The sequence below is a fragment of the Dasypus novemcinctus genome, chromosome 15, assembly GCF_030445035.2.
Source record: "Dasypus novemcinctus isolate mDasNov1 chromosome 15, mDasNov1.1.hap2, whole genome shotgun sequence".
Lineage (NCBI taxonomy): Eukaryota > Metazoa > Chordata > Mammalia > Cingulata > Dasypodidae > Dasypus > Dasypus novemcinctus.
This window is the reverse complement of record NC_080687.1, coordinates 46024704-46043989: the sequence shown is the minus strand read 5'-3', so window position 1 is coordinate 46043989 and position 19286 is coordinate 46024704.

Genomic DNA, 19286 nt, shown 5'->3' with positions numbered 1-19286 from the left:
GTAAATAGAGCTAAATACAAATTTTGATAATCTAAACAATTGCTTTAATCATGTAATTCATTATTAGATGACCCAGAGTCATACTTAGATCTTGTTTTAGAGCAGCTTTCTCCAATATAATTTTCCACATTAATGGAAATGTTATATAATCTCTGCTGTGCAATATGATAGTAATTAGTCAAGAAGTCATTGAGCACTTGAAATATGGCTACTGTAGCTGAAAACCTTACTGTTCATTTTGGTTTGATTTTAGCTCATTTAAATTTTTCTTTAAAAAATACATATTGACTACACACATATGTGTAGTTTATACATATATACATATCCATTATAAGTTTAATAAATTTATACTTACAGAAAGGTCCCAAAACAGTAGAAGAAATTAATGTATAACTCTTACTCTAAAATTAACATCTTGCATAACCACTTTATTGTTTTCTAAACAAATAATTTATAGTGGTATATTACCAGTAACTAAACTGTGATCTTTTTTGAGTTTCACCAGTTTCTTCATGCATGTCATTTTTTTCTTTTAGGACTTAGTCCTGGCTCCCACATTGCTTTCACTTGCAATTTCTGTCTCATCCAGTCTGTGACAGTCCTGTCTTTCCTTATCTTCCATAGCTTTGATACTTTAAAAATAATGGTCAGTATTTTTTGGTAGAATATTTCTCAGTTTTTTTTTTTTCATGTTGCCTTCTCATAATAAGGTAAGATTATGCATTTTTGATAATCATACAATGAAAGTAATGTTTCTTCTCAGCATTAGGGAGTATATGATGTTGATATGTCCTATTGGTTATATTAACCTTGATCACTTGTTTAAGGTTACTTCTGCAGGACTTCATCATTGCATTAATTTTTTCTTATTTTGTATTAATAAAAACTGTGGTGGAGTCATGAGAATATGCTTTCCCTCTAACTTTTGCCCAGTAATGTTATATCTTTTGGTGGATTTTACCTTTATTGGTTATTACTTTGGTGTTTTAATGGTGTTTTTTTCTCTTTTCTTTGTTATTTTTACATTTGTTAACTGAAATTCTCTGTAAGAAAGAGCTGTTCCTTCTCCCTTGTCCATTTAATTATTTATTTCAATCTCGGTGAACTCATGGATATTTATTTCATTCTATGTTTATATTCCAGCACTATCATTATTTGTTTTATTACTCAATTTGTTCCTTCCTTAGTCATTAAGAATTACATGTGCACAATAACAAGTGATTGATTAAATTAGTAAGTAGCTGTGTAGTTAAATGATTGAATATTATCTATCAAAATCAAGTTTCAAAATATTATTTAATAATATTGAACATGCTCAAATCAGTATTTTGAAATTTCCTAAAATACTAAAATATTGCTGAAATTTTAAAAGTGGGATTTTGAATATATTTTGGGAGAGCATTATATTACTTTACATATGAAGAAAATGAATCTCAGAACTAAAATTTTACATGAATAAGATTATACAATTGCAAAATCAGGAATACACATTAGGATGAATCTGCTTTGATCAGTTTCTATGACAAACCAATCCTTACCTTTTTTTCCCTCTCCTTCTCCTCTCTTTGTTTCTTCATTGCTTGTTTTATCTTTCTACAATTTTAATTATATTAACACATATATCCATATAATAAACACATATATATCCACTTCATCTCTTAAACATTTCCTAAATCTTATGCTAAGCAAAATTAAACTGCATGTCCTGATATTCTTTAAATTCTTTTTTCTGTAGTATATTATTTATCTAATAGTCTGCTATTTTATTTTAGAAGTAGTTCATATTTACTTGCTCCAGATTATCTTGCAGAAAACTCTAAGCCCTGAATAATGTTTTGCTATATTGCAATAACCAGAAAGTCCTTATTACATAATTATTTTTACTTTGTAAATGTTAAAATATTAAGGAATGAAAATCATAAACTTTATTTTAATGTCCTGTTCAGAAATGAAAAGCAGTCCATTATTCAATAATTCTTATTTCGCAGAATGTCTTTTTCAATGCTTTTATTTTAGTTTAATTGCAGTTAATGTAACATAAAAATAGTTGTGATACTGTGTGAGAAGTAAAAACTAATGTAATTTAATATTATTCCTCACAACTTCAAAAGAGTTCAGACTTAGTATTACTCAGAGCACCATAAAGAATAAACTCAGAATGCTAATGTAATCATAGGAATAGCAGCGGGGTGAGAGATATTTTATAAATAGAATATTCTGAAATATAGTCTGAAAAAAAAAGAATAGACGAGGGACTTTGTTATGAAATGCCTAAATCCAATAATCAAAGGGGAAATAATTACAACTCTATTCACATAACTCTTTATTGCCCCTTTAGTGTAAACCAAAATTTCAGAGTTTCCAATGAAATAAAATGTGAAAGCTTTTGTTGAAATTATAACAAGGATCATGGCATTAAATAATATTTTGTACTTAACTTTCTCTTACTTAAAACATATAGAACTTAACTCACTTTCAATAAAAGTCTTATAAGCTATTTCTGGGAGTACAACAGGAATTATTCATATTTGATTCATTTGATATTATTTGCTTGCTTAGTAAAAGTAAACTTCTGCATTTATTATTACTAATGAATTTCATAAGTACCCAAATTCAAATTTCAATGTGACATTAAATGGTCATGGCACAAATATGGATCCAAGAATTTTTAAGTTGAAGATCATGTTGCAAAAATATCCTTAATAAAACAGTTGCAAAAATAATTCAAACTTTGAAATCCATAAGTATAAAAGGAATGAGAACAAATCTAAAGGAAACTGGGGAGAAATGAAATGATCTTTCCCTTTTACCTAAGAGTTTTCAAATTATGTATATATATATATTTTTTTAGTCTTGGTGTCATCGGGACCTCCATGTAATGTTGTTTCATATATGCTCTTTTAAATTTAGGCTTGAGTATCTCAGTCATTAACTAATGATGCCATTATGGTATGAGCATGAAAATAAATATTAGATTTCCTTCTCTGAAAGAACATTTATCTTTATCAGAAAGGAGACAGAAGAACACTATGTAGATAAATATAATATAATGCTCATACATGTTGAGGTATATAAACCTAGGATTATTGAGATTAAACAATTGAGATACTTAACCATCATTGAAAACATTCCCATGTTGGTTTGGAGAAAACCATTCAATATATAAAAAGGGGTGAAGTCCATTTTGTTAGTTTTAGAAAGAAAAAAAGATAGTTTATGTGTATAAATGACATTACCTACACAAAAGCACAGGCAAAAAGGAATTTATAAAGAAAATAACCAGTTTTTTTTTCTAATTAACAAACTTTGGAAACTATATACATGTCCCAGCTTAGAACAGTGTTTATGAGAAGCCTTTGGCATGGCATCTTACAATCCCATCTAACTTTCTAAGAAGAGAGAAAAAACTGGGAGCAATATTAATAGAATCAAGAGTCATTCTGATGCTTTCTGTAGACACCAGTAAAACTGAAATACATGAATCTGCTGTTTCACATAGTACAAGAAATAAGTAAACATTTGAGAAAACAAAATTTGTCTTGAAAATACAAACTGGAACCTAACACCTGGTATTAACCCACAAATATTGTCTTCTCATTTTAAAATTAGAAATCTTGTGCCAACTAAAAAATAGCTTTTTTATTTTATATTATGTGATTGCTTTCTGAAGCAAACTAATGTTCTTCTCATTCCACTTCTTGGCTCACCTCCAAACATTTTTTCACCATCTGCAACTATCAGGAAACCCACTGGTAAGATAATATAACACATTGCATCCCATAAAATATACTACATCTACAGAATGGAAGGCAAAGTGAAAAATAGGTAGGGATAGGAAAATAGTACAAATTGATGTCTTTCATTGGATAAGAGAACCAAAGAGCAAGACGTTGAGGGAGCAAAACCATCAAAACATTAAAATTTGGATGCTGGGTCAGAGTTATCCCCTTAGATATCTGGATCTATTATGGATTCAATAAATGAATTTAGCTCTTATCAAATTAGAAGATAGTAGAATCAGACCAAACATAATCTATATAAACTTCTACACAAATATAGGTTTTGGATAGATTTTCTGTCATTTGATTATTAATATACAAAGATAACAATGTGAGACATTGAAACACACAGTATATTGAGAAGCTTTTTATCTATACATGATTTAACGTAGAAGCTGGATGATAATTTTAGAAAACAATTTGACATCTTTAATAATATGCAAGATTCCATGATACTTTTTAATCTTTTTTAAAGATGCATAGACGACACATGATGCTACATTAAAACATATAAAAGGTTTCCATATACCCCATTCCCCACACCCCCACTCCTCCCACATCAACAACTTCTTACATTAGTGTGGTACATTCATTGCATTTGATTAATACATTTTGGAGCACTGCTACACAGCATGGATGATAGTTTACATTGTAGGTTACAGTCACTCCCAGTCCATTCGATGGTTTAAGGCAGGATATATAATGTCCTGTATCTGTCCTTGCAATATCATTCAGGACAACTCCAAGTTCCTAAAATGCCCCCATATCACACCTCTTGTTCCCTCTCCCTGCCTTCAGCAACTCCTGTGGCCACTGTCTCCATATCAATGATATAATTTCTTCCATTGCTAGAGTCAAAATAATTCTATAATAGAATACCAGTCAGTCTACTCTAATCCATATTTTAATCCTCCATCCTGAGTATCCTGGGATGGCAATGCCCACTCCACCTCTATATCAAGAGGGGGCTTAGATCTCACATGGCTGATGGATGGGATTCTCCTGCTTGCAGTTATAGACTCTTTTGGTTCCTTGGTGTCTTGGTTGACCATCCTCTTCTCCTTGTTAGCTGACCTGGGTAAGTCCAATGAAGTGGAGAGTACATGTAGAAACTCTGCTGAGGCTTAGGGCCCAGCTGGCACATGGCCAGTCTTGATATTCAAGTCTCCTGGGCATACACCAACCCAAGCACTAATTACAGGTTCAGTAAAAGTGACAGAAGAGACATGTGTAGAGAAGTCATATCTGAGTCCAAATCCATCACATTCAGGAACACGAATTCCAAAGTAGGGGCTCACTGGCAAGGCACTGAACTCCAGAGCTATCTGCCATAACCATATAAACAGGGTGTCTCTGTAGCCCTCAGCAACACCACTACCTGGGGTTGTATCTACTTTGACTGTATCTGAGTTCCTGCTGAGACGTGCATAAACGCAAACCCTCAGATGACCTCCTGACTCACTTTGAAGTCTCTTAGCCATATAAACTCATTTGTCTTTAACATTTCCCCCTTTTACTCAAGATCTTTTTCTAGTTTCATTACCAGCAGGTGCTTCGTTGTAATCGCTCAGTGCCAGGGAGGCTTATTTCCGGGAGTTACGTCCCACATTGGGGGAAAGGTAATGCATTTATATGCTGAGTTTGACTTAGAGAGTGCCCACATTTGAGCAACATGGAGGTTCTCAGGAGGTAACTCTTAGGCACACTGCAGCTCTAGGTCAAGTTGAAATGTTAAGCACACAGGCTGACAAGGATAATATCAGTATCAAGGGCCCATCATTGGACGATCCTTCTTCACTGGTCTTTGCCCTTGCATTTGGGGGATTGTTGCTGTTCCATTCAGTAATGCGACAGAGCTCCCTGGATGGGAACTCAGCACTCCCTCAATTGTCATGAGAAGCTCTACCCACTTTGTCAATACCCAACGAACATATGGACATACCTATATACCCTATATGCATGTCCTGGAAGATTTCCTCCCACCCATGCATCCCCCATCAATGACAACCCACACCAATGCTCCTCCCCTGCCATAGTTGAACCCCTCTGTGATCCAAAACCTCTTAAAAATGAAGCCTAATATATTGTCAAATTCAATTAACAGGAAAATGAAATAGTAATGATAAGATTAAAGATTAGAAATAAAATAAATAATAATTTAGAAAAACTAAAACAAAGTAAAAAATAAATGGGGTATTAAAAAATTAAAAGTATCATAAAATTTTTTGACATTTTGCCTTTCATCACTGTAATAGGTGTTGCCCTGTAGCACAGTGGCAAGGCAATCTCTTCTATTTCTTCCTCAGTGTCATATCTTTTTTTTAAATTATGTCTTCAAAATTTTTTTAGTTCACAGTAAAGTCACGTATAGAATACAGGGGGTTCCCAAATATCCAACATCCTCTCCCTCCTCCTGCCTCCCCAGCAACGATCTTTTTACATGTGGATGTTACATTTGCTACAGCTATATAGAAACATTGAAACATAGCTACCAACCATGGTTACATTATGGTTTATATTATGGTTTACATTTAGACCACACACCTCTACAAATTTGGTGAAATTTAATTTGACTGGCATCCATCACCATACAATCATGTAGAACACCTCCATTGCCCACCAGTTACCCTCTCTTCCATCTACTTCGATGTAGGTAGAGTGGCAGAAACATTCAGCCTGGCTGTGTTGCCAGTGACTAGATGAGCACACCCTCTAGTCCACATGCTTTGGGCCACATCCAAAAGATGGCACACTGGCACTGAGCCAAATGTTTCCAGCCCCACCTCACCCTCCTCCTGTAAGCCCTCCACCTATCAGCTATGCTCTGTAAGTCAAATCGCTATATAAATGCTGCACCTTCCTCAATAAAGCAGACACAGACGTGTGTCATGAACCCGTCTCCGGAGTGAGTCTGTCTCCGTCGTCCTTACCCCAGTGAGCCCCTGTTCAACACTTTATTCCCCTCACTCCTGCCCGGGGCCCACAGAGACAACTAAGCGTCACTGAAAACACAGTGAAGTAAATGGTCAAAATAAGCTGAAATAGGAACTGGTAAGTAAAAACATGTTTAAGCAAGCTAAAATGTCTAAAGTTGTAAAATCAGTACTGATACAGAAAATTTCTATCAGAAATGTGCTGAAAACTCTCTCCAGATGCAAATAGAAAACTTTTTTTGAAAATAATGAGGGGTAAGATGATATATGTACAAAAGAGCAAACAGATCTAACCTAGGGGTGCAGACATTCTTGAAAAGTGAGTGATAACATTCAGAATGAAAGCAATACTGGAAGCTGTAAAAGAAAGAAGTATTCACTATATGGTGAAGAATCTCCTCTTATAGAAAATACTTTACTACTATATTTAAACAAAAGCAAATAAAGATTGTCAGACCTGAAAACATATTGTATATATAATTTTGCATACGTAAAATATTTTCACAAAAGAGAGAAAAAGTTTCAGATTTCTCAACAATATTTATAAATGTATGAGAAGAAATATAGTCAAATGTGGTAAAGTTTATGACAGCCAAATTTTAAATTTTTCCAAATTTCCTTTCATAATTTAAGGGCTCAACAATATTTTTATAAATTCCAGAAAATCTAACATTCACACTTCATCTTCAAAAAAAAGGGAAAATATCATAATGGAAAGCCGATTGCAATTTGTGAGTAATAACTCAAAGTTGGGAAAGTGATGGTAAAATAAAATGGACTAGAATTGGCTAATAAGTTAAACAGAATTTATTCCAATCATAATTGCAAATTTGGAAATAAAATAAATACTAATAATAAACTATCATTTGTACATATATATTACACCAAAACCAACAATACAAATATAATTATTAACTCCAAATTATAGTAATTAAAAAATATGGAAAATGGCCAGACAAAAGGACATGAAAATGATTTTTAAAAAAACCTGTTTAGGCGGCGGACTTGGCCCAGTGGTTAGGGCGTCCATCTACCATATGGGAGGTCCACGGTTCAAACCCTGGGCCTCCTTGACCCGTGTGGAGCTGGCCCATGCGCAGTGCTGATGCGCGCAAGGAGTGCCGTGCCACGTAGGGGTGTCCCCATGTAGGGGAGTCCCACACACAAGGAGTGCGCCCCGTAAGGAGAGCCGCCCAGTGTGAAAGAAAGTGCAGCCTGCCCAAGAATGGTGCCACATATACAGAGAGCTGACACAACAAGATGACGCAACAAAAAGAAACACAGATTCCCATGCCACTGACAACAACAGAAGTGGACGAAGAAGAAGCAGCAAAATAGGCACAGAGAACAGACAACTGGGGTCGGGGGGAGGAAGGGGAGAGAAATAAATAAATAAATAAATCTTTAAAAAAAAACCTGTTTAAAATCGATCATGTCATTTTCAAGTTTTTAAAATGTGACACAAACAAGTGTTTGAAAACTACTTAGTGATGCAACATATATAAGCTGAAATACCTTCCAATTTAACAGAGAATATAAGAACATAGATTATTACATAGATCTATAGTTCTTGCATGGATTAGTAAAGCATTTAAAGAGATCACTTTTATGTGTGAGGAGCCTTTATGGTAGCTCTTTCATATCTAAAGCCAAAAGGATTTGGAAGCCATTGTCAGCAGTGGCAGAGTGAAAGCTGCCATCTTACTTCATATCCCTTTTATACTTGGCCTCTTTTTAGTTCTATGAATTCAGAAGGCTTTCTGGGCCATGTATTAATATACAGTGGACAATGCTACTGTTTTAAAATGTGGGTGAAAATAGATTTCTAAAAGATTTTGAATACTGAATAATTTATTTCACCCCAAAAGATCTAAAATCTAATAGAATTTAAAATACAGTTTATCTTGTCTGCCTTGGCCTTTGAATAAGTCTAGAAGGATTATAATAGTTTTCTGATATGTATCACAGTTACAGACAAAGTGATTGTAGTTCATAATTTTTCACTGGGTAAATGATAAAATATAAGCAAAATTAAACAACTACAATATAATTATTTAATATCAATGGCTAAGCAAATTTTCTCCCTTAGTTTTATTTATTTCTCTAACTCAGTTAATTAGAATTGATGCAAGTCGCTATGAAAATTAAAAGTTAGAAAGAAATAAAGATTTTAAATTGATCTACTAGAATCATTACTGAGGTGATTATTTCTTTGGAAAAATCCATTAAAAGTTAAATGGAAAAGAAAATTAAATGACTTGAAATTTTTCTTAGATGAGAATTATTAACAAACAAAAATGAATAAAAATTTATGTGAATTGCATTCTTACTCATTTTAATTTTGGCATCTCTGTTTTCACCAAATAGAAATGAACAAATCTAATTAAGGATTTCTAAGAAAAAATATTTACTTGAATTAGCTTTACAAAGCATTGAGGCTTAAAACCTTGAAAAGGAAGAAAATAGAATTTGTATCTTTATTCTTAGTGAATTTGAATATCAGGAGAGATGAAAACGAGAAACAGACAGCTGCTTGGTCAGAAGCATTCTTTGCATAAAATGCAATGTCTTAATTGCCTACTATGTTCTCCTCAAAAACCAAATGAACAGCTGCAAGCTGATCTGCTTTTTCATTGACCTATATGAATTCTGTCCACAGAAATAATAAACTATACATTATAAATTGAGCCTACATTAAAATGTATTTGCTTAGAATAATATATGTACAAGAGAACATATGTAGTATTTATGTATGCTATGCAACATAATAATAAAATGAAGAGCCATGAAACCACCACTTAACTAAAAAAATTATATTATCAATACCCTGGTGTTTAATTGTGTGCTGCATTTCACTATATATTCCTGCCTAACCCAAGGTATTTTTAGTATTAGCTTCCTTTATATTTTATGCTTATATCACACATGTGTGCATCTCCACACAATATAATGATTAATTTAGGTTGTTTTTGAACTTTATATAAACATTTAATATTATGCAAGTTGTTTTAAATGCAGCAGATGTGTGTCCATGTAGTATTTAGCTATATTTCATTTATTTTCACTGCGATAAAATATTGCATTTTCCAATTATACATTTTATTCATTCATGTTCCCATTCATAGACATGTAATTTTATATTCTTAGTTTTTGCTTCAGTCAATAATAATCCTCTCAACACTCTCATATAGATCTCCAATTGTTCACATTCAAGGTTTTCTCTAGCATATATCCCTTGGAGAGGAAAAGATCACCTATACAAGATCATGCCCACCTTTTTACAGGTATTTAAGGCAATCTGTACTCTTTAGGCATGTCTTTTCTAATGTGTAGTTTAATTGGATTATTTTTATTTTTTAATATGTGTTTTGCATGAAACTGTAGTCAGGAAGAAAAGTGGGGAGTCTCTCCCAACCAGAAGAAGCTATTTACCCTGCTTCCCTGCCCCTTCCCCAGCACCTGGTTGGGTGCCCCCTCATTGTCTGCCTGTGTGGCTCACCCTGAGGTCCTGCCAGCCACTGGCCCTAAGCCCAGGAAGCCTGCTTGTCTTCCGACGACTTCTGGAGGTTGAGTGCATCCTGCCACTCCCTACTCCACCATCTTGGATCCCTCAAACTCTTTCTAACACTTCAATCAGAAAAGCTTTCTGGTTCAAATTTAGTAATAGCGAGTTAGTATCAGGGATTAATATGTGGAGACAGCCTTGATTAAATTTAAGTTGAGATATTTTACTCTAAAAATCATTCATTGATTTGATTTTTTAAAGTGTCTGTTATGCCTTAGATGATAAAATAGGTATTGATAGTAAGTGACAAGAGAGGCTGTAGCTCAAGGGTTTGAGTGCCTACTTTTCAAAAAGGAAGTCCCAGGTTCAGTCCCTAGTGCCTTCCCAAAACAAACAAACAAACAAACAACAAGCAAACAAAAGAAAAAAACAACTAATGAGGCTGATGTGGCTCAGCCCTGGCTTTCAGTATACTAGGTACTGGGTTCAAACCCTGCTTATACCAAAAATAAAAATAAAAATAAAAAACAATGCTCTTCTACTGATAAGAACTGTTTAATACCTCAAGAATATATAAAAGGACCATTTAGATAAATGTAGTACATTGCACTTATTTTATAATGGTTATAAAAATAAAATGCTTTTTATATTGCCCTAGTAATTATATTACTGACAAAAACAAAATAAAAATTGGTAAAGGACTTATATCCACAAATTAATTTTTTACTGTCTTAGGACATGAGAATATTTGATGCATAAAATATCACATATAGAGATACAGGGTCCACACAGAAGTTTTTATAATAAGGTATTGTATCAAGAAGAAAGTTTGTATCCTCCACACATTTCCCCTTCAATGATGTTTAAAATCTTTCATAATTAATGAAGATATTTCAGTAATTACTTAACAATGGCACACACAGATGTGCACGTATATTTTCATTCTTTCCTTATATTTAGAATATTTATGAATAAATGAACTTTTGACCAAAGATGGAAAAGCTTTTCCTGTATAAAATTTCTGAGAAAATGTTCAGGTACTTGTTCAATGATTTTCTTTGTTTTTATGCTGAAAACCTGTGGTGTAAAATCCTTGCAGTGTTTTTCTCAGATTTAGGAAATAGGAAGAGGAAGACTAAAGGGATATAAAATAATTGGCAGAATCTCACAGCAGCTTTGGGAGAAGAAAAAGACCTAAAACAAAGAATAGAGAAAATGTAATTTTTGATGGTCGTTAAACTTTGAAGAAAATAACTGAAGAGCTAGAGATAACTGGGCAGGAAAATAGATAGGATGCCCTCTCCTAAGATATGACAAATGAACAGACACTTAAATGAAAAGAAGGGAAAGGAGGCACAAAATTTCTGAAGTTATGAGTCAAGGGTCTTTCATGTAGAGGAAAAGCAGGATATGTCATGAAGAAGAATAGACCATTGGAAGAAATGCCAGAAGGCTCACCTAGTTTAGAGTAAGAGTGAGGATAAAGGTTTAGATGAGTGTTAAGACTAGGAAAAAAAACCTGTGGGGTGAGATGAAAATACCTTATTGTATCTTATTCTATGAGTAATGGTAAACAACTATTGAGGTTGTGCGTGTGTGTGTGTGTGTTTCTGGGAAGTGTTTATGAACAGAATTAGGTTACAAAACTTATCCTTGTGAATATACAGAGCGTCATTAGTTGGGGGACGCTCCTGGAATTTGCTAGACCAGTTAAGAGTTCACATAAAGGACATTGGAGAGTCTTATTTGGAAGAAGGCTGTCAACTTTTAAGAAATGGTCAGATTTGAATATTTACTGAAAGGCAAAATAGAAAAATTTTGTGATTAGGGTATGAAATGATCAGAAGTGTTAAGTGGGAAGGGACTATCTAGTCCTTAAACTAATTAATTAATTCTTATTAGAATGAAATACTTTAAAAATTTGCATTCCATTAAGCAATCAAAAGTATTTGTCAATAAACTTGCTTTTATATGTTTGTTCAAAATAATAATACTTAACATTTATAAATCACCTGCAGTTTTTTCTTATATTTTGGCTGATGAGGTTCTTTGAACTTTCAAAAATCTATGCATTAAATATTGCCACTCAACTCCCTCTCCAGATTTTAGGACAGATTCATATATAGTCAAGCATCATTGACCTGATCTGGTCACTAGCTCTTATGCAATAGTGATAACTTGCCTATATTTTAGAATAGAGATAAATGGCCATGATAAGTTGAAATTAGAATATTTCCTCTTTCACATATGGCAGCAAGGTAGGAGATTTCTGACAGAAATAATTGACAGGCTCAAAATATGTGGGGCCATGCTTCCCTCATGATTAATTTATCAAGTTCAACTATCCCCCCTACCCCAAGAGGAAGAAATGATAAATAGTCAGAAAGAATTCTAGTCTGTGACATCTGAACTTTCTAGTTTCTCTTGATACAGGGAGATGAAGTAGAGAGGGGAAGTTTAAGATAAGGTGATATATGTAGGAAGATAAAAGACAGTGCAGGATTAGACAAGTGAGTGCAGAATCAAGGGTACAATTGCAAGAACTATTCTTAAATAGAAACAAGTATAGGTCATCCTTTGTAACTGGTGGGAATGAAAAATTAGGGAACAAATATAGATAGACAAAGAGATCTGGTATCGGGAAATAGAGGATGGTATCTTAGGATAGTTTCTGTTTACTCAGGGATATATAAATAAACATCATGAGTCATAATGAGAAAGAGATGTGGGGATTGGAAATCTAAGGAGACAGGAAAATGGTGAAACAGTCATTTCAATGAGTGGAAAAGCAAAGGTACTAAGAGATGTGGAAAGACTGGCATTGTGGGGAGTGCAAGGTTCCCACCTGAGATTTTGTTTTTATAAATGTAGAGTGAGACCAGTTGACATGTTTGCATTTTTTCCAACCTATTAGCATTAAGGTTTAGGCACTGAATAGATGGAGGGTTGAATTTAGCCAAGGTAGTAATTACAAAAAGGAGAGCAAAGAACTTAGCATTCACAAAGAATTGATTATGGTGCTAGGCTTTTTATTTGGTTTTTAAATTTTATGTAAATAATTTTTAATGTGAAAAAATATTTAGCATATATGATTAATTAGCATGCTGGTGGTGTTCAGTCAGATGGTTAGAGATATATATGGATTTCAAATTCTCTAATTCAAAGGTGATAAAGAGTAAATTTTTCTGCCTGTCTTATTATTTGTCAATATTGTCATCTTTCCAAAGCTGTAGGCCCATCATTCTTTCTCTAGTTATTAGCATTAAAATAACAAAGCTGGAACATCTATTTTTCCTTAATATAGCTCACTAGCATGAGATCATCTTCAGTTTGGGACTTCCTTAAGCAATTGTTTCTGACCGTCAAATTCTAAGCACATTATAATCAGCCCATATTTTTAAGTACAAACCAGTAGTACTATGACTGTTGCCATCACCATAAACTTCCTCATTTGCCCATTAGAACTTTCCTAATCATAGTGTGAATACTTCAGCTTTCAGATTCTCAGACACTTCAAACATACTATTGCATTAGAGTTCTCTTGGGAAATAGAATCAACAAGAGATATCTGTAAAAAGTACGAGATTTTTAAAAATTGTTTCATTCAACTATGGGGTTGCACAAGTCCAAATTCCATACAGCTAGCTGCAAGTTAGGAACTCTAATGACGGTCCTCGATGAGCTCCCCAGGAGATGTTAGCTGTCTGCAGGAGAGCTGTGAATTCTCTCCCTGAATGTTGAAATCATTTCTCTTTTTAAAGACTTTCAACTGATCACATGAGATCTCGTTTGATTGTAGATGTAACCAACAATATATGCAATTAACTCATTAATGAGTAAAGTCCATGAAATACCTTTGTATTACAATTGGCCCAGTGCTCGTTTGCCAAAAAACTGGGCACCATTACCTGCCCAAGTTAACAAACTAACCTAACCAGCACAATAATCTTTTCAAAGTTTCTGGTACTAGGTAGAATGATTATGCCTTTATCTGACGCTTTAAAAAGTACCATAATAATAATTCGCATTTTAAATTTTGTTTTCCTAAAATCTTGATTTTCTTTTCCCTTTGGGTTCACCTGAAATCTAAGATGTCAAAATCAATATCTAAAAATATTTGTTTCCCTCCTTTAGGCTGAAAGTTTCATTTTCTTTTCATCCAAAGCAAACCGAATACAGTAATTCCAATATTGCACTTTCTACCTTCTCAGGGTTGAAAATAAAATTACCATTGATCAGACTCTCCCATTTTAACTAAATGATGCTTTCTACAGCTATCTCCCTTTGGTGTTAATGCCACCTAATACGTATTTCACTGCTATTTTTGCATTCTGTAAGTAGCACATCAATGAAATCTTCTACCTGGATGATAGGTAGGTCAGTAAAGTACTCCAAAAACGTAATTTTTAATTTTATATCTTTCTTCTTCAAGAAATAATTTCAAAATGTTTCTTGAGAATGGACAGAAATGAAAACTACTTAAGAAATTACTGAATGTCATACTACAACTTTTAAAGTCTACTATGGGATTAGGAAAAGAATATTTTAAAAGATATAACTTGATGCTTTTAGTATAGGTGAATGAATTTTCTGTTACTTCTCACATAGGCATTCCTGATGTTACTCTAAATGTGAGAAAAGAGGACACATTCATCCTCAAATAATATTTCTGGAAAGTTTGACATTGTGGATTTTTAAAAAAAATTTTTGATTAAATTGAGATTTAAAGGAAAGTTGCAAATATAGCACAGAGGATTTTCTTAAACTACCCTATTTTCCCTTACTATTAAAATCTTACATTAATATGGCATATTTGTCATAATTGATAAACAAATATGGGCACATTATAAGTAACTAAAGTCTATACTTTGCTTAGGTTTCCTTAATTTTTATTTAATGTTCTTTAATTAATAAAGGATACAATCCAGGATGCAAAATTATTTTTAGTTGTCATGTTTTCTTGGACTTCTCTTATCTCTGACAGTTTCACAATTTTCTTCTTTCCTTGACAATTGTGAGAAATACTAGTTAGACATTTTGTAGAATGCTATTAAATTAGAATTTGCCTGATACTTTTCTGATAATTTGACTGGAGTTAGTGTTTTTTTTAAAGGAATTCATGGTATCACTGTTGGTGCTAAATTTAATCACTTTGCTGAAGTAGTTATTGTCAATTTTTCATTGTAAAGTTATTTTTCCTCCACTCTGTTATTTTTTATTTTAAAAATTATTTAGATAGTTACACCCTCAAATAAAGCACAATATTTAAACTGGATGAAGTGCAATTTTTAAAATGTATTCTTTTGTGTTCAGGGATGTTCTATATAATATATCCATGCTTACCACAAGATCATGAATTTAATCTCCTTGGTTTTCTTCTGAGGCTTTATAATTTTGGCTTTGAAAAAATTAATTCTATAATACATCTTTTTTCAAAAATTGTATTATTTTGGAAGAAGATTCTGTAAGGCTGATTATCATGCAGAATGTTTACTTGAGAGTACTTTTGAGGTCAACACCTTGAGGAAAGTTAAGGAAGAAGAATTGGGCAAAGGGAAGATAAACTTTATATTTACTCTCAACAACATCTTCATCTGACCCTATGGGGAGACCTAAAATTCACACAGCTCTTTAAAATTCCCAGAAATTGGGATGCAAGAGCCAAGCCTTTATTTTCCTCTTTTGATCACTGAATATAGGTTCTGTGGAATAATTTGGTTGGTGTTCATTTCAGATTTGGGAAAGGTAACTTTTAAATCTCTGGAATTTTCTGAGTAATATTTTTTTTGGATATTCACTATGAATCTTTCTACTACAGTAGAAAGCTTATGTTAATGAGATAGCTCAGAGAGGACTCCTAGGTAGTTTAAGCTAATGAGAAAACAGAATGGGGACTGATCAAAGAGATATGAACAATGTGATTAGAGGGTTTGAATTAAGTGATAGCAGATTGAATTTCAGGAAGTACAGGGGTCCTAGAGATTGAGCACAACCATGTAACCAATGATTAAATTAGTTATGCCCACCTAAATGAAACCCCAATAAAAATTTCATATACACCAAAACTCAGGTGAGCTTACCTGGTCACCAGCACTCCATAAGAATAGTCATGCATTTTAGCTGGAATGAGTTAATCACAATTGCTTTAGTTTCCCTGTTGTAGCAGTTGTGAGAGGTTTAATTATTTGTGTATAGAAAGGCCAGGACTCAGGAATGATTTTGAGAAGGAAAAATGATTTATTGACGGCTGGCCAGACTCGGGAGCTTTCTGTTTCAAACCCAAGCCCTGAACAAGAATTTTGAGTTCCTTTATACAGAAAGGAAGGGTTAAATTGTTCTTTGCTTCAGTGCTCAATAGGCTTGAATTAGCATATCTCGTCCACATCCTAGGTAAGCTTTTAGCATGGACCTTATACATTCTAGATAAACTTTTAGCATATTTGGTTACCAAGGGCAGAACTGCAGCCTCTTACCGTCCCACACCCACAAGTCACTGATAGCTTAGGTTATCTAAAGAGATGAAGAGCCTCCCACCCATAGCTTACATCATCCCAACTGCTAAAACAAATACTATGTAATGGATGAGTTCTTTAACAGGGATTTCTATTGGCTTATGGTTTCAGAGCTAGAAGATGTTTTTGTACACAGTGTTGGTATTTTCTGGTGGGTCAGAAATCTTTGGAGTTCCTTGGCTTTTTGGTCACATAGTAATGCACATGGTACCATTTTCTCTTTTCTCTTCTGAGTTCTGTTGACTTTCTGCTTCTGGCTGATCCCTGTAGCTTCTTTCTTTACATGTCTTAATTTCATTATGCTTATAAAGGGGTCCAGTCTCTTAGATTAAAGTCCAACCTCATTATGTTGGGTCACACCTTAACTGAAGTAAAATCTTCAAGAGATCATATTTATAATTTGATCCCATATCCATAGGATCAAATTTTGGGTCCTGAACATGCCTTTTATGGGGGACATATTTCAATCACCAATATCATCTAAAAGTTCACGGGGAGAAGACAACTGAAAGTTTTGCATTTGGGGTCCTTCATACCTTTTCTTCAGTTCTCTTCATCTAGCTGGTTTTGATTTGCATCCTTTTGCTATAGCTGAAATATAATCATAAGTGTAGTGCTTTTAGTGAGTTCTGTGAGTAGTTCTGGTGAATTTTATTTAGACTGAGGCATCATGGGATCTCCCATATTTTTACACAGTTTTTCAGAAGTGATGGTGGTCACTGAAAATCCCAAATTTATGACTGGTATTTGACGTGAGGGCAGTCATATGAAAGACCGTGCCCTTTTAACTTGTGAACTTTGGCCTAAAATCTTACAGTTTTTGTCAGAAGGAATTGTAGTTGATGTCACTAGAAGAACCCTAACTCATTAAAATATGTGGTTTCCGCAGAGACAGTATTAAAAGGCAGGTGATAAGGAGACTTTGAGTTTTGGCTGGCTACCTGGTTTATGAAACTGCAGCTGCACTGCAATCAGTTAGTAAAGTTAAAACTTAGCAGTGAAATTTAGAAATGGAGTAAGACACAACTCCCCTTGAGTTAGTTCATAGGATAAGTGAGAAAATGCAAAAATAATAAGAAATACATAAGTCACATGACTATTGTTATCTGTAATAGTTAAAATGAAAGTAAAACAGTCCTGGGACAGATACTGATGCTGAACTAGCAAATCAGGGTTTGGTTGATCTAATGTATGACTGATAATTTCAAAGCAATCCACAAAGGAAAAAATTTACTGGAACAACAGGTAACACCTGTTGGTCACTATGAAAGTAGACCAGATGGGAGGAACAGAGAATATTTTTTATTTCAATGATACAGAATGGAAGGGCATGTTTGATCTGATGTAGGATCAACAGCTCACTACTGAAAAATCACAGTTGGGTATGAACACAAGTAGTTCTTGAGAGCTCTAGTCTGTTGGACTGGAGAAAATCCAAGGTAAAGTTTGTTTTCCTAAGAAGGGGAGAGGTTGTTCTCCTTCTCCTGTTGGGAATTAAATCATGGTCCTCACAAAAGGCATGTACAGGTCCCAACCACTGTGGGTATAGATCCAATTGTAAATAAGGCCTTTGAAGATGTTCTTAGTTAAGGCATATCCAAACTGAATCAAATATGACTGAAGTTCTTACACATTAAGGAAATTGGACACAGTAAGATAAGCCAAGGGGAGCAGCCAAAAGTTGGAAGTCAATGGAACCTGGAAAAGAAAGGAGAAAACACCATCATGTGCATTGCCAATGTGACAGAAAAGCCAAGGAATACCAATGATTGCCAGCCAGTCAGAAGATATCAACCTAGGAGGAAGCAAGTTTTCTAGCCTCTGAAACCATGAGACAATAAATTCCTATTGTTAAGCCAAGCCACTGCATGGTATTTATTTTAGTAGCCAGGCAGCTAAAACACCTATAAATACCACAGAGTTACCCATTGGCAGATACTGATTTTTTTTTCATATGCAAGTCATGATGGACAGATTTATGATGACAGGGATATTCATCCACTGAATATGCCTGTTATCCAAGGGAGTTCCTTTTTCATGGTTACCCTATGTAACCTTACTGCTGTAAATTTGAGCAACAGTCTGAGAAGTCTTATCAGATTTGTTGTCTCACTCTTCCTTATGGATCTTACTGATGCTAAGAAAAGTAAAGTTATTCACATAAAATTTGAAAACAGAAAGGGGAGACTTAAGGGAAATCACTATGGGAATTTGAAGTGTGCATTTAATTAAGACATGTCAATGCCCATCAAAAGAAATTCCTTCAAGGATTAGACTTCTGAAATTGACACATACATAAATTTATGTACTTGCTTAACGGGGCAATCTGTGTCCATTAAACATATGGGCATTGAAAGGCTGTAGCAGTAGCAGAGACAGATTTAATCTGTTCTAGACATATTTTTTTTAATTCCCTGAGGCACAAAATTCCAAAAATAACTTCCATCTGCTGACCAGAAAGATAGACACTGCAGATGGAGGCTCCTTACACAGCAGCTGGGTGGATTACTTTAGTCTAATGCTGGCTGTCCAGGGCAGGACAAGGAAGCTATATATT